The 14,253-nt window shown below is 41.1% G+C and overlaps 1 protein-coding gene across 6 annotated transcripts in view; it reads left to right on the forward strand.

Annotated features, from left to right (window-relative positions):
* SUPT3H (SPT3 homolog, SAGA and STAGA complex component) overlaps positions 1-14,253 on the forward strand; it is a 301,316-nt gene that overhangs the window by 78,599 nt on the left and 208,464 nt on the right. The window lies entirely within an intron of this gene.

A 14,253-nucleotide genomic window follows, 5' to 3' on the forward strand; every position in this document is an offset into this window, starting at 1 on the left:
ACGATCTGTCCTTCCAGTGAGCACTCAGGGCTGATTTCCTTCAGAATTGATAGGTTTGATGTTCTTGCAGTCCATGGGACTCTCAAGAGTCTACTCCAGCACCATAATTCAAAAGCATCAATTCTTCAGTGATCAGCCTTCTTAGAATCATAGAATCTTAGAGTTGGAAGAGACCACAAGGGCCATCGAGTCCAACCCCCTGCCAAGCAGGAAACACCATCAGAGCACTCCTGACATATGGTTGTCAAGCCTCTGCTTAAAGACCTCCAAAGAAGGAGACTCCACCACACTCCTTGGCAGCAAATTCCACTGTCGAACAGCTCTTACTGTCAGGAAGTTCTTCCTAATGTTTAGGTGGAATCTTCTTTCTTGTAGTTTGGATCCATTGCTCCGTGTCCGCTTCTCTGGAGCGTTAAGAAATTGGAGTTCTTGTGGAGAATGCACTGAAAAGGATAAACCAAGAACTCTGGCCACAAGTTTCAATGTAAGGATTAATTACTACTCAAGAGTTGAAAAGAAAAAACGTGTATATTCTGCAAAGAAGACAGGGCCCTGTTTCGGAGTAAACGCCTTCTTCAGCTCGGTTTTTTGAGGACTATAAATCTGTTGGAAGTCTATATCATATCATATAGTTCTTTTATGTTTCTTTTGCAACATGCGTCTTAGATAATTGAATCCAAGTTTTCTTGCGTTTCTCTGTGCGTTTCTCTGTGCGTTTATAGTCCTCAAAAAACCGAGCTGAAGAAGGCGTTTACTCCGAAACAGGGCCCTGTCTTCTTTGCAGAATATACACTTTTTTTCTTTTCAACTCTTGAGTAGTAATTAATCCTTACATTGAAACTTGTGGCCAGAGTTCTTGGTTTATCCTTTTCAGTGCGCTTCTCTGGAGCAGCAGAAAACAACCTTTCTCCCTCCTCTATGTGACATCCTTTTATATATTTGAACATGGCTATCATATCACCCCTTAACCTCCTCTTCTCCAGGCTAAACATGCCCAGCTCCCTTAGCCGTTCCTCATAAGGCATCACTTCCAGGCCTTTGACCATTTTGGTTGCCCTCCTCTGGACATGTTCCAGTTTGTCAGTGTCCTTCTTGAACTGTGGTGCCCAGAACTGGACACAGTACTCCAGGTGAGGTCTGACCAGAGCAGAATACAGTGGCACTATTACTTCCCTTGATCTAGATGCTATACTCCTATTGATGCAGCCCAGAATTGCATTGGCTTTTTTGGCTGCCGCGTCACACTGTTGGCTCATGTCAAGTTTGTGGTCAACCAAGACTCCTAGATCCTTTTCACATGTACTGCTCTCAAGCCCCCATCTTGTATTTGTGCCTCTCATTTTTTTTGCCCAAGTGCAATACTTTACATTTCTCCCTGTTAAAATTCATCTTGTTTGTTTTGGCCCAGTTCTCTAATCTGTCAAGGTCGTTTTGAAGTGTGATCCTGTCCTGTGGGGTGTTAGCCACCCCTCCCAGTTTGGTGTCATCTGCAAATTTGATCAGGATGCCCTTGAGTCCATCATCCAAGTCGTTGATAAAGATGTTGAATAAGACCGGGCCCAAGACAGAACCCTGTGGCACCCCACTAGTCACTCTTCTCCAGGATGAAGAGGAACCATTGATGAGCACCCTTTGGGTTCGGTCAGTCAGCCAGTTACAAATCCACTGAGTGGTAGCATAGTCAAGTCCGCATTTTACCAGCTTCTTTACAAGAAGGTGGGGCACCTTGTCGAATGCCTTGCTGAAATCAACAAAGTGAAGTCCCCCATTACTACTGTCTTCCTTCCTTTTGCATGCTTGGCCATCTGTTCCAGGAAGGCATCATCGATGTCCTCCGTTTGGCTTGGGGATCTATAGTAAACTCCCACAATGAGGTCCCTCAATTTTGACCCAAATGCTCTCACTTTGGCTTTGAGGTTCTAAATCTTGGATCTCTTCACAGGTATACACATCCCTGACATATAACGCCACTCCTCCTCCTTTCTTGTCTGGTCTGTTTCTCTGAAATAGATTGTATCCCTCCATTATTACATTCCAATCGTGGGACTTATCCCACCAGGTTTCAGTGATGCCTATTATGTCATATTTAGTTTGCTGTACCAAGAGCTCAGGCTCATCTTGTTTATTTCCCATGCTTTGCGCATTAGTGTACAGACATTGAAGTCCATTAATCATTCCCCCTTGTCTCTTATTTAAGGATTTTTTCCTCCCACTACTAGGTCTGCGTGCTGTTTGCTCCATTTGGTCTATGACATTTGGATGATCATCTTCATCAGTTGATAGACTCCTACCTTCAGGAGCACTGTCTCCCTCCCCCACATTAGTCAGTTTAAAGCCCTCCTGATGAGGTTTCTGAGATTTTTGGCAAAAACATTCCTCCCAACTGTTGTGAGGTGCAGCCCATCGCTTGCCAGAAGTCCCATCTTCAAGAAACTGCAGTCCGTGATGTCTGGCTCAAGGTCAGCAACTACACTACCTGGGGTGTACGAGCCATCCATATATGCTAATAGAAGGATCCTAATCCTAATTGCAAAAAGGGATGCGGGTGGCGCTGTGGGTTAAACCACAGAGCCTAGGACTTGCTGATCAGAAGGTTGGCGGTTCGAATCCCCGCAATGGGGTGAGCTCCCGTTGCTCGGTCCCTGCTCCTGCCAACCTAGGAGTTCGAAAGCACGTCAAGTGCAAGTAGATAAATAGGTATCGCTCTGGCGGGAAGGTAAACAGCGTTTCCATGCACTGCTCTGGTTCGCAAGAAGCAGCTTAGTCATGCTGGCCACATGACCTGGAAGCTGTACGCTGGCTCCCTCGGCCAATAAAGCGAGATGAGCACTGCAATCCCAGAGTCGGTCACGACTGGAACTAATGGTCAGGGGTCCCTTTACCTTTACCTAATCCTAATTGCTGGGGATTAGGGGAAGAGTGTGTGCACTTGATTGAAATGTGCACATGTAGTTTCTCCAGTTTGCACATGTGCCCAAGAAGGTAGGTTATCCCCCCCCCCCCCCAATTTGGCTTAAGGCCTGAGTCCATTCAAGTGTATATGTTCACATTGTGTTAGGGTCAGGGCAAGCATTATGTTGTGCCACCCCAAATCCCCACAAATTCTACAGCAATAACAAACATATTTCAAGCTAAAAATGAATTATTTTATTATATTTCATGCAACATATTTCATGCTATTTTCCCTAATAATGCATGCTATGGCGTACATGTGCAGTATTTCAGTGCATTAATAGTCTAGTATTCACGTTCCCCATCTCTATCATGATATCACAGAATACAGGCCACATTGCATATTATTGTCATTCCTATTCAGATATTCTTGCCATACTTCAATGTATTTCCCTGCAGTTGAACACTCTAGTTTTGATAGCATAATCAGAGGTTACCAGGTCTTGTAGTGTTTGGATGTATTAATCTTCTGGAAATCCAAAATCGTTTGTATGTGTTCATAACCCTATCACTTACTGAAATGCTCCAAGTTGTTGCAGAATTTATAGCACATCATTAAGTATAACATTCCTGGTACCTTTCCTTGGCAGGCTTAGTCTGTGGTTAGCAAAATGGTGAAAGGTGATAGGAAATTGGGAGGTCTGTGTTTTTTCTCTATAAATTCTTTTAAGGCCAGAGGACTTGCTGCTTTTGCTTTTGAACATCCTGTATTTCTAAGCTGGATAAAGAGGACCATGTGATCGAACTATTAGCATGAGTCAAAACAAATTAATTCTATGTTCCCAGGCACACTGCTGCATTCTGGGGTCAGAATGGCTCTACTCAGGATCATGATTGTTTGCATGTAAATAAACCAGGGTGCCAATATGGGAGGGAGGGAGGAAGGAAAGCAAGCAAGGAATTGGTTCAATTTCACAACTTTCATTGATAAATGAAGGTTAAAATCTTTAGAAATTCTATAGAACTTGCTATTTTGATCACAGTTGCATTGATTAATAGCTTGATACAATCTGACCACCTGCCTTGATTGGCAGGAAGAGTGTGGGATAATTTCTTGCAGATTATACTTTGCATGTTCTGCTAAAAACCTAATAAATCACTGTGTTTCTTTTTATTCCTATATACATAATTGCAAATGGCAGCTAATTTGCCATGGAACTTAACTGCACTGAAGAACTGTATTTTATATCCTGTTTTAGAGATGGTACAAAGCAGATGGTACAATAAAGTGTGTGTGAAATAATAATAATAATAATAATAATAATAATAATAATAATAATAATAATAATAGCAGCCCACCCATCTGGCTGGGTTTCCCCAGCCACTCTGGGCAGCTCCCAACAAAATATTAAACAGAATAAAACTTCAGACATTAACAATTTCCCTAAACGGGGCTGCCTTCAGGTGTACGTTCTTCTACTTTAAAAAATCATTGGATGAAGGCTTTTCTGGCATTTCTTCTTGGTTCTTTAATCTGGAAGTGAGGGCATTCTTTGGTATACATATTGATTTGGTTTTTATTCAGACCAGTTTAATATGTTTTGTTTGACCATTATGAAGACATTGGGGGAAATATTTTTTTGTCCTCCTCCCCCATTCCCAGCCAAATACAAATGAATTTGTGTTCAGCTATGTGATCACACAATGCTGTTTCAAAGGATAGTACAACATCAGCTACAAACATAGCAAAACTAAAATAAAATAAAAATCTTAAGCTGCTATTATTAGTAATTGTCTTTGAGTTTTGTCATCTTTTTAGTTTATATACTGTATACTTGTTAATCTTTCCTCGCTTTGACAGGTGTCTCTGTGCGAAAACAATTTGAATAGCACGCCAAGCAGGCTGAAGCCGTTTCTCGTTTGGCCGCCCAGCATCCTTGAGACCCTGGAGGAGGCAGCTCTGTCCTGTCAAGCAGCTTATTCATTGCACTCTGAATTAAATTACTTATTGTGGTTTTGGGAGCTAGTTTGCTAATTTAGAAAGCATTGTAAATTCCAAACCTAACAGGAATCATTCTGTTTTCAACATTTCAGTTTTTATATTCATCAGCAGTCCCCCAACTGAGTTGCCACCATTTTTGTGATAGTGCAGATTAAGAAAACAAAGCTTTGTTTGGTCCAAGCTCCCCTAAGAATCCTGACAACAAGAAGAAATTAATTTTATTTGTCTGGGGTTGTTGTTTTTTATTGCTTTTGACAGTTAGGTAATTCAGCAATCAAAGACCTTTTGGCAAAGCAACATTTTTGTTGTCTTAGTGGTGTGCATTCCCAACTTTTCTTTTTATGTTGTGGTCTGAGATACTGTTTGGTGATAATTTTGATGTGGCCACAGTACTGAGTTGGAACCAGACTGAAGCTTCTTTGCCTGTTGCATCTTTGACTCTTCGTTTACCACACCAGCTTCCTCAGCTGGCTAGAACGTGGTGTTGATAATGCCAAGGTCACAGGTTCAATCCCCGTGTGGGACAGCTCCATATTCCTGCATTGCAGGAGGTTGGACATTTTAAATTTGGTAGACTACATGGAGAGATGGCAAATCATCTTATTGATCCTTTCAGGCATCTGATACCATCAAAATACTAAGTTGTAATATACCTCTTGTACCTACGGAGTAAGCTATTATAGTGCTTTTTTGTTCCTGAATTATCATGCCAAAATCTTTCCCACTGTAAAGGATTGTGCTCTTGAACAGTTGGCCATGGAACCAACTAGAGGAATGTGGTGGCCTGGGCTTCATCTTCAGCGGTGCCCAGGATGTGGTGCAAGATGGAAGTGCTGAATGAATCAGGAACAGTGAGCATAGTGTTATTAAATTAAATATATATGTAAATGGCCATTCTCTAAGAAAATCCAACACAGTCACATTTGAGTTCAAAAGATAAAACTTTTAAAAAATGAGGGAATTGATAAAAAGAAAACACAAAGTCAGGAGAGTCAAAACTTGACCAAAATATGTGGGAGTTGTTTAAAAACACAATTTTTGAGAATCAGCTGGAATGTATACAGCAGATCAGGAAAGGTATCCCCAGAGTCCGGAATTGGAATCATACAATGGAATCATAGAATTGTTGAGTTGGAAGGGTCCCTGAGGATCATCTAGCATAGAATCATAGAGTTCTTCTCCAGGATGAAGAGGAACCCTTGATGAGCACCCTTTGGGTTCGGTCAGTCAGCCAGTTACAAATCCACTGAGTGGTAGCATAGTCAAGACCCCATTTTACCAGCTTTGTCACAATTAGTTGAGTGCTTGCATTTCCAACTCCTGATTAGTTAAATAATCACATTTCATCTCTGCTAATGGGATCAGTGTGCAGGAATGAAACAAAACGGTCAAATTAATTTTGGTGCATGGTGGTTATTATTTAATATTGCTTGTTTTTTTAATTAGTTTTTTTTAAAGTTTTTGTCTTATGAATTAAACAAATAAGCAGAGAAAGCTACATCTATTGTCTCCACTTTTAATTTATAGTATTTTTCACAGATTGTTTACATATCGTGAGAGACACTTTCCTCATAGAAATTTTGCAATTGGGCACAAAAAGGGGGGAGGGGGGTATTGTTCTTTTGTTCTATTGCCTATTGTTAGTGTAGGGATTTGTGTCAGCATCACATGCGCAGGTCCTTTGTTTATGTATTCATTTATTTTTATTGATAATGCAAGAGATCAGGGGCCTCCTGAAGTTGGCTGGTTGCATTCAGTTGATTGCAGTGCGGCTTCTTTGTGCGGCGGGGGTGGGGTGGGTTGTTGAGTCAGGTTAATATTGCTTGTTTTATCTAAGCAACTTTCAAAAGGAAAAGTGGTATATAAATGTTAAAGTAATAAAAATTAAAGTAATAAAGGCAGCAGTGTTAATATGAGTATTTAACAACGTAAAAGATTACTTTTCTGTGGATGTGTGTGATGGTGTTTTCTTAAAGAAATATCATATTCCATGGGTGAATATATTTGTATTTGCCTTTAATTCCAAAGTCACAGCTTTTATTTCAGTCATGTATTTCTAAGTGAAGTTAATAGGTTATTGAAGCTTTCCATTTTCATATTTAAACAGCTATCTATTAGAGGAAATGTGGCTTGAAAACTCTATCAGAAAGCTTGTGTGGTAGTTGTTCCTATAAGAAAGTTGATTTATTATACTCTCCTTAATAATGGCTCCAGTCCCTGAGTTGACCTCCCGCTCCTGTGTCTGCAACCCCAACCTTTTAGACATTGAAAATTGCCACCAATTATTTAAATGGTAGCTTAAATCCATTTAATTTCCATTGGTATCCTTCTCTCGCACATGTGCTACCTAAAGATAAAGCTTGGTGGCCTGATAAAATGCTTAATATTTTTAGGTCTTCCGAAATCTACTTTAATTTTAAATTTCCTTTTCCTTTTCAACAGGTAAATCTATCATCTTTCCGCTTATTTTAAAATATGTCAACCAGTAACTTATTAAATGTTTATCTTAAGATGTGTGTGCTTTTTAAAAAACACTTAGGTTAACCTAAGTTTTTTCTTTCCTCCTTTCAAAAGGTTTTTTCTATAAGGGTTTTTTTTTTTTTTAGTTCCCTATCTTTAAAAAAAATCCCAGGAGAGGGATTTTCACTTTGTGGACTTGAAGGCATAGCTTTGCAAGACGCCGAGTCTATTTGAGTATTTCCATCTTTAATAAGAGAGGCTTTATGTCTAGTAAACCACTATTTCTAGGCTTTTATTGAATTGGGCAGTGCCCAAGCCCATAAAAACCCCTGTATCATAGGTATAAGGAGTAGTCAATCTTTACGCAGCCGTTTAAAGCACTCTACATTTATTCACTGAAAACCTTTTGAAGATGTTTAGGTGTTGTGATCGGCAAGACATGGGCCTTGGATTGTTGTGCAAGCCCAGTCCTTTTCGTTTGTGCACTGCAGATTTCTCAGTTCCACTTTCCGCTTTGATTTGCCCTGGCATCTGCTTCTGAAGATTCCCACACGCCAAGCAGCCCCTCTCTTGTTTGCAGGGAGGGGTGGGGGAGGCAGATGGGGGAGAGGATCTGCAGAAAGATGACTGAGAAGAGCCACACACAACCCCAGCCTGGACACGGAAGTCTTCTCTGGCTCCTTGCATCACACTGCATTTGTTGGTGAAGCACTAACTAACTAAGCTAAGGGTGTGTTTTTTAATGTAGTTTAATGTGCAAGTAGATAAATAGGTACCACTCTGGCAGGAAGGTAAACGGCGTTTCCATGCGCTGCTCTGGTTTCATCAGAAGTGGCTGAGTCATGCTGGCCACATGACCCAGAAAAACTGTCTGCGGACAAATGTCGGCTCCCTCGGCTAGTAAAGCGAGATGAGTGCTGCAACCCCAGAGTCGTCCGCGACTAGACTTAACGGTCAGGGGTCCCTTTATCTTTTATGTGTGCTGTTGGTTGCATTGTTCTTTGCGCTTAAAAAATAATAATTAGGAATTAGTCTAAATAAGTTGACATATATTACATATATTACAATCCAGTCTCTCTCACTGATTTCAAATGGAGAAATCTTCTTTTTAAATTTATCTTCTAAGAGCAGAGGAAACTGAAAATGTTCAACTTTGGCTGGGTCGTGCTGACAATCAATTCTTTTCGTAAGCTGCAGATATTTGCTACGTTTTTCTATCACAAGCATTCATCTGGGAAGATAAAGTTTAAATGTAAAAGGCACACTTGAAAACTTTACTATGGGATAAACGCAGAGTATTCCTATGTTTTCTTCCCATTGGTGAACTGTGCAGTATTTCAAACAAAGACTCTTTCATATTAATATATCACACGGGCAATTACTGAGCGCTCTTTCAGCTCCTCTAAACTTTCATGTGAGTTACACTTGGTTCGGCTCCTTCTGCTTCCGTATTTTTGCAGAAGTCTTCAGTTCATATAAATTCATTCCTATGACTGCAATATTGGCGAGCTTTGGCCAGGACTATTTGGTACTAGCCTGGCTCTAAAGCTTTGGAGCTGCTTTAGGGCTTTGCTGGGTAGGGGGCCAGCTGTCAAAGCCTCCGTCTCCATTCTGCCGCCTGCATCTTCTTTCATCGTTCGCAGACGTCTGAAGCTTTAGGAAATTGAACAGAAAACGGAAACGGCTCTTGACTGAAGAAAAGCACTCAAGAGGTTTCTAGTCTATTTTGTTCCTCTCATGATGAGCAAACATAATCTATTCTTTAAAAATATGTAAAAAGAAAAGCTGAATACTATGACGTATTATACACACATTAAGCAATTTTGTATTCTCTCTTCTGCTAGTGGGGTAGCAAGGAATGAGACTGGCCACTGGAAATTTCATTTGACAATTTCCTGGCTACTGAGGCATCACTATATTTTGCAGCTGCCACACACTATCAAGTGCATCTTTTCACCCATAAGAGACATTAAAAATGAAAAGAATTGAAAGTTTAAAATGTTGGTAAGCAGAAGGTAGTATCTAACTCTCACATTCTGCTAGCACAGAAGATTTGCACTAGCAAAATGGAACTAGCCCTTGCTCTTCTCTTCCCTGCAGCCACCTGTGTGCCGTGAAAATTGGCTCTGGGGGTTGGGGGGGGGTTTCTCCATAGAAGATTTTGTGGGGTGCATGGGGGGAGGAGAGATGAAATGAAAGTGCTGCTGCGCTGCTGGAACTCTGCTGGTGCTGCTTTGGATACAAGCCTTAATACCTTGTCCGGTGTGCAGACACCCAGGGCTAGATCAAGATGTAATAATGCTTAGAGTAGATGCTTTGAAAGCAGTAGAGCTTAAAGTTAGTAATTAACCTGCTACTTTCAAATCACGTTGTTTTCATGACATCTGCATAGCATGGCTAAGCCTGACTTCAGCTCACAGTGTATGTGCTTGTGCATGTGCGTTCATATACACAGACGCGCATGCACACCCTTCCACAAGTACAGTGGTACCTTGACTTAAAAACACCTCAGGTTACAAACGCTTCAGGTTACAAACTCCGCTAACCTGGAAGAGTTACCTTGAACTGAGAACTTTGCCCCAGGATGAGAACAGAAATCGTGTGCAGGCGGCGCAGCAGCAGCAAGAGGCCCCATTAGCGAAAGCATGCTTCTAGTAAAGAACACTTTCAGGTTAAGAACAGACCTCCGGAACAAATGAAGTTTGTAACTAGAGGTACCACTGTACTATACAGAACAAGGAAAAAATGAACTCAGGGATGTTTGTTATATTTTGTTAGTATACATGCTTTTCCTGCTTGCCAAGCAGTTATATGGATCCTGGAAAGATTCCATCAACACTGTCTCTGGAAAATTTTACATATCACATGGGAAGATAGGCAAACTAATGACAGAAGAAGCAAATATCACCAGTGTCAAAGCAATGATTTTTCAACTTGAACTTCATTACACTGGTCATGTTATTAAGATGCCCGATTATTGTCTTCCAAAGCAACTACTCCATTGTGAACTTAAAAATGGAAAGTGTAATGCTGGTGGTCAGCAAAAGAGGTTTTAAGACTTTCTCAAGGTAAAACTTAAAAAATTAGCATAAACACCGACAATTGGGAAACACTCGCCTGCGAGCGCTGCAATCGGAGAACAGCCTTGACCAAAGGTGTCATGGACTTAGAAGACGCTTAAACTCAGGATGAAAAGGAGAAACATGCTAAGAGGAAGGCACGCTTGGCAAACTCTCTCCGTGATAAACTCCTGCCTGGAAACCAATGTTCCTGCTGTGGAAGGACTTGTGGATCCAGAATTGGCCTCCACAGTCACTTACGGACTCACTGTTAAGGCCGTGTTCATGGAAGATAATCTTACTTGGCTACGAGTGATCGCCAAAGAAGAAGGAGAAGAAGGACTGTTTTTGGAAATGAGTGACTGATTAGTTGCAGAAATATTTGTGTGTGTGTTTGCTTGTTTTTTTAATATAATCGTGTCTAAAATTGCATGTTTGAGGACAATAAACATTTGGAACACTAGATTGGTGCACATCTTCCAAATTTGAAGTACTAATTTTCCAACTCCCAACAAAGAGCTAATTAAAGTTGTGTACTTCAAGCAGATGTTTCATGTCTCATCAATTAGTACTTTGAACAAGAACAGAGAATGTTTGTATACATGTTTTAATAGAGATGAAAAGATCCTTGTGTAATTATTGTGGTGATCAGACTTCTGTCCCAATTTTACATATCTATTAGTTATGCACCAATGCGGATTTTCTTTTCTCAGAAGTTTTTTAAATAAGCTTTTTCACAATACTGTACAATACAATAACAAGCTAATGTAAATGAAAACAAAATGGAAGAAAGTGAAAGGAAAATGCAAAGTCCTCTCTCAAAGGTAGATATTAACCCTTGTCTCACACAGAAAAAGGGGTGGTCCCTCCCAGCTCTCACTTGAGATCTTCCCTTCTCCCATCCTCCTATCCTCAGAGTTCTTCCTTTCCCTGCCTCTCACACAGGGTCCTTCAGCAACCATCCATCACCGCCCAATATTGACCCCAAATAGAGGACACTCCCCCCCAAAAAAAAGTAAAGAAAGGAAAAAAGAAGAAAGAAAAAGGGAGATAATAATAAAATAATGACTTAGTAGCCTTTTAATCTGAATTTACTTTGGCTAAATTTACTATTTTAGCTTTTGCTAAAAGCCTCCAGTGAAGGAAAGTCCACTACCTTCTGAGGGAAGGTATTTGTCAAAACATCTCTTGTCATCAGAATGTTCTTCCTCATGCTTAGTTGGAATCTCATTTCTTGTAATTTGAATCCATTGGTTCATGTCCTGCCCTCTGGAGCAGCAGAACACAAGGTTGACTACAAGCATCCATGTGACAGTCCTTCAGGTACCTGAAGAAGACTCCTCAGCTATAGAAATGCTGTCTGTAATTATCATGAATAGAGCAAGTTGAGAATGCTGTGGAGGAGCTTTTGCACCCAGGGTATGTGGAACACCCAAGCACAATGCTGTTATTAAGCCATCACTAGATGATGAAACCTGAGTTATAACCTTGTAAATGTGGTGTACAGTTGATATGTTTGCCTGCAGCAATAGTTGTATTTTTACCCTGAAGACAACTGGAGAGTTAAATACCTACATGCCCACTTTTAGTGGCACTTGATGACCCCCACCATGACATGACAATTAATTACATTTATTAGTTTGCATTTAACATAGATTCAGGTCCAGAAAATAGATCCTTTCCATATTAAAATTGGAAATTTTAAATTATATTTTAGAACTCTTTATTTTAAGGGTGGATTTTTTTCCCATTCTAGATTTGGCACGATCCATGCTTCCTTAAAAGATTTCTTAGCTTTGTATGAGTTTCAGCTTGTTAAATTCGTATTATGAAGTTAATGTTGTTTCCCAAGCCTTGGGGATATCCTAACTCTGTAATTAGAGGTTTATGCAGCAGCTATGCAGACGTGATTATTACCAATAGTATGAATAATTGCACCACTTGGCTGCCTTGTGGTCAGGTACTGTCTAGTTACCTGGATGTGGCACAGTTAGAACTAAAACAAAACATCAAAATGTGAAGATGTTGCTAAAATACCTTCAAGGCATTGCCTCTAAACAAGTGTGCTTTCCTTTTTCATAAGTGTGTGCAGTAGTGAAGCTTAATGGATAGCAAATCCTTTTAGATAAAACATATATATATATTGCTGGTTACCGTAAGAACATGTGAAAGTGTTTCACAACTTCATTGTTAATATACCTGTTTCCCACCCTGTCTAGAAATGTTAATTCCTTTCTGGAGAATGCGAGCGCTGTGTGCTGCATCTCCCTTGGAAAGAGTTGCGATTAAAAAGCTATTGTTCAGATCAAAGGATATTATGCTGCAGTTTATTTCCTTATAGACAAGTGTTACGCACAGCCCAGTCAAGGAGGGCTTAACCAGATCAGTTCAAAGTCTGTACTCATCTCACCCCCCCCCTTTGATATTTTTAAAAGTATAATTGTAATCTGGTGATATTATTAGATAGTCCACATTTTTTGGTATAATAAAAGACTAGTTGAGGTGAACTCAAGTAATTGGGTAGTGGAATTAGATGGGAGCTGAAATTTAGTACAGTGGTACCTCAGGTTACATACGCTTCAGGTTACAGACTCCGCTAACCCAGAAATAGTGCTTCAGGTTAAGAACTTTGCTTCAGGATGAGAACAGAAATCGTGCTCTAGCGACGCGGCAGCAGCGGGAGGCCCCAGTAGCTAAAGTGGTGCTTCAGGTTAAGAACAGTTTCAGGTTAAGAACGGACCTCCGGAACGAATTAAGTACTTAACCCGAGGTACCACTGCATTCTCAAGGCAAGCTTTGAAGGTTTACTGTGGGGGGGGGGCAATCCGAGAGGGAGGTTGCCCTTTTCAGGTGCTGAGCTAACCTCTTTCTAGGCCTGTTCTGGCCCCAACATAAAGCCTTCTGTGGAAAGACCCCCCCATGCCTTCAGGTCACTTCATGTGCCGAAAATCCGGGATAAGTTCTGCGTCTTTTTTGGGGTTGGAATTTTGTAGATGGCAGCGTATCATTCTCTTTGGCTCTGTGTGACCTCTAGAAAAGGTCAGCATGAGATTTGGAGGAGCAAAATGGAGCCCCAAATGTTACACTTTGTTCCTGACCTTAAGGCAGTCGTTCTTAAACAGATGGACTCCAGCATGAGCAGGGTGCAGTAGAGACCCCTGGGGTCTGAACAGAGAGAGCAATGCTGAGATTCTTGTTTTATCACGCTGCTGGGATGGGTCACTCGGCTTCTTTGGAAAACTTTAAACTCTTATTTAGTTATCATAAACTTCATTTTTTAAATTCCATTGCCATTTGCCTTTTGACACATTTCCCCCCATTCCCCAAGCCTTATTATGAATTGGTACGTCTGGGAGAAGGTAGGCGAGCCATCGTCAAATAGCACATCATCTTGACCCTGGAACTTGTGTTGCAGCCCCAAAGCCAGCTGCAGAATCACATGGAAACTTTGGCTCCATTGACTCAGTTTTGGTTCCATTAGAGGCAGCAGAGTGTGACTTTCTAGCAATGCTTTTTTGGGGGGGGGTGTAGGAGGGGAAACTCCCTGGGCCTGGGAAAAGTCGTTCTCCGCTCCTTCCTTCAGGGGCCTCTGAGGCCATCTCCCATTTCTGGGTGGAAGGGGCACCCAGCCACCTCCTCACAACTGTCTCATCCTTCTTCCAGCCTCCGCGGTGCCAAACAGTTTCCCCATCCAGAAATGGGACTTAGCCTCGCATCTTGGAAAGGGAAATCGGCCCTTGAGAGTTGCCCAACCAGTCTGATGTGGCTGCCAGCCCTGCAAATCAACGCTGGGACTATACGAGATTGGGCAAGACTTGTCAGCTCTTTCTACTGTCCTGT

The sequence above is a fragment of the Podarcis liolepis genome, assembly GCF_965112155.1.
Source record: "Podarcis liolepis genome assembly, chromosome: 3".
NCBI classification, from domain to species: domain Eukaryota; kingdom Metazoa; phylum Chordata; class Lepidosauria; order Squamata; family Lacertidae; genus Podarcis; species Podarcis liolepis.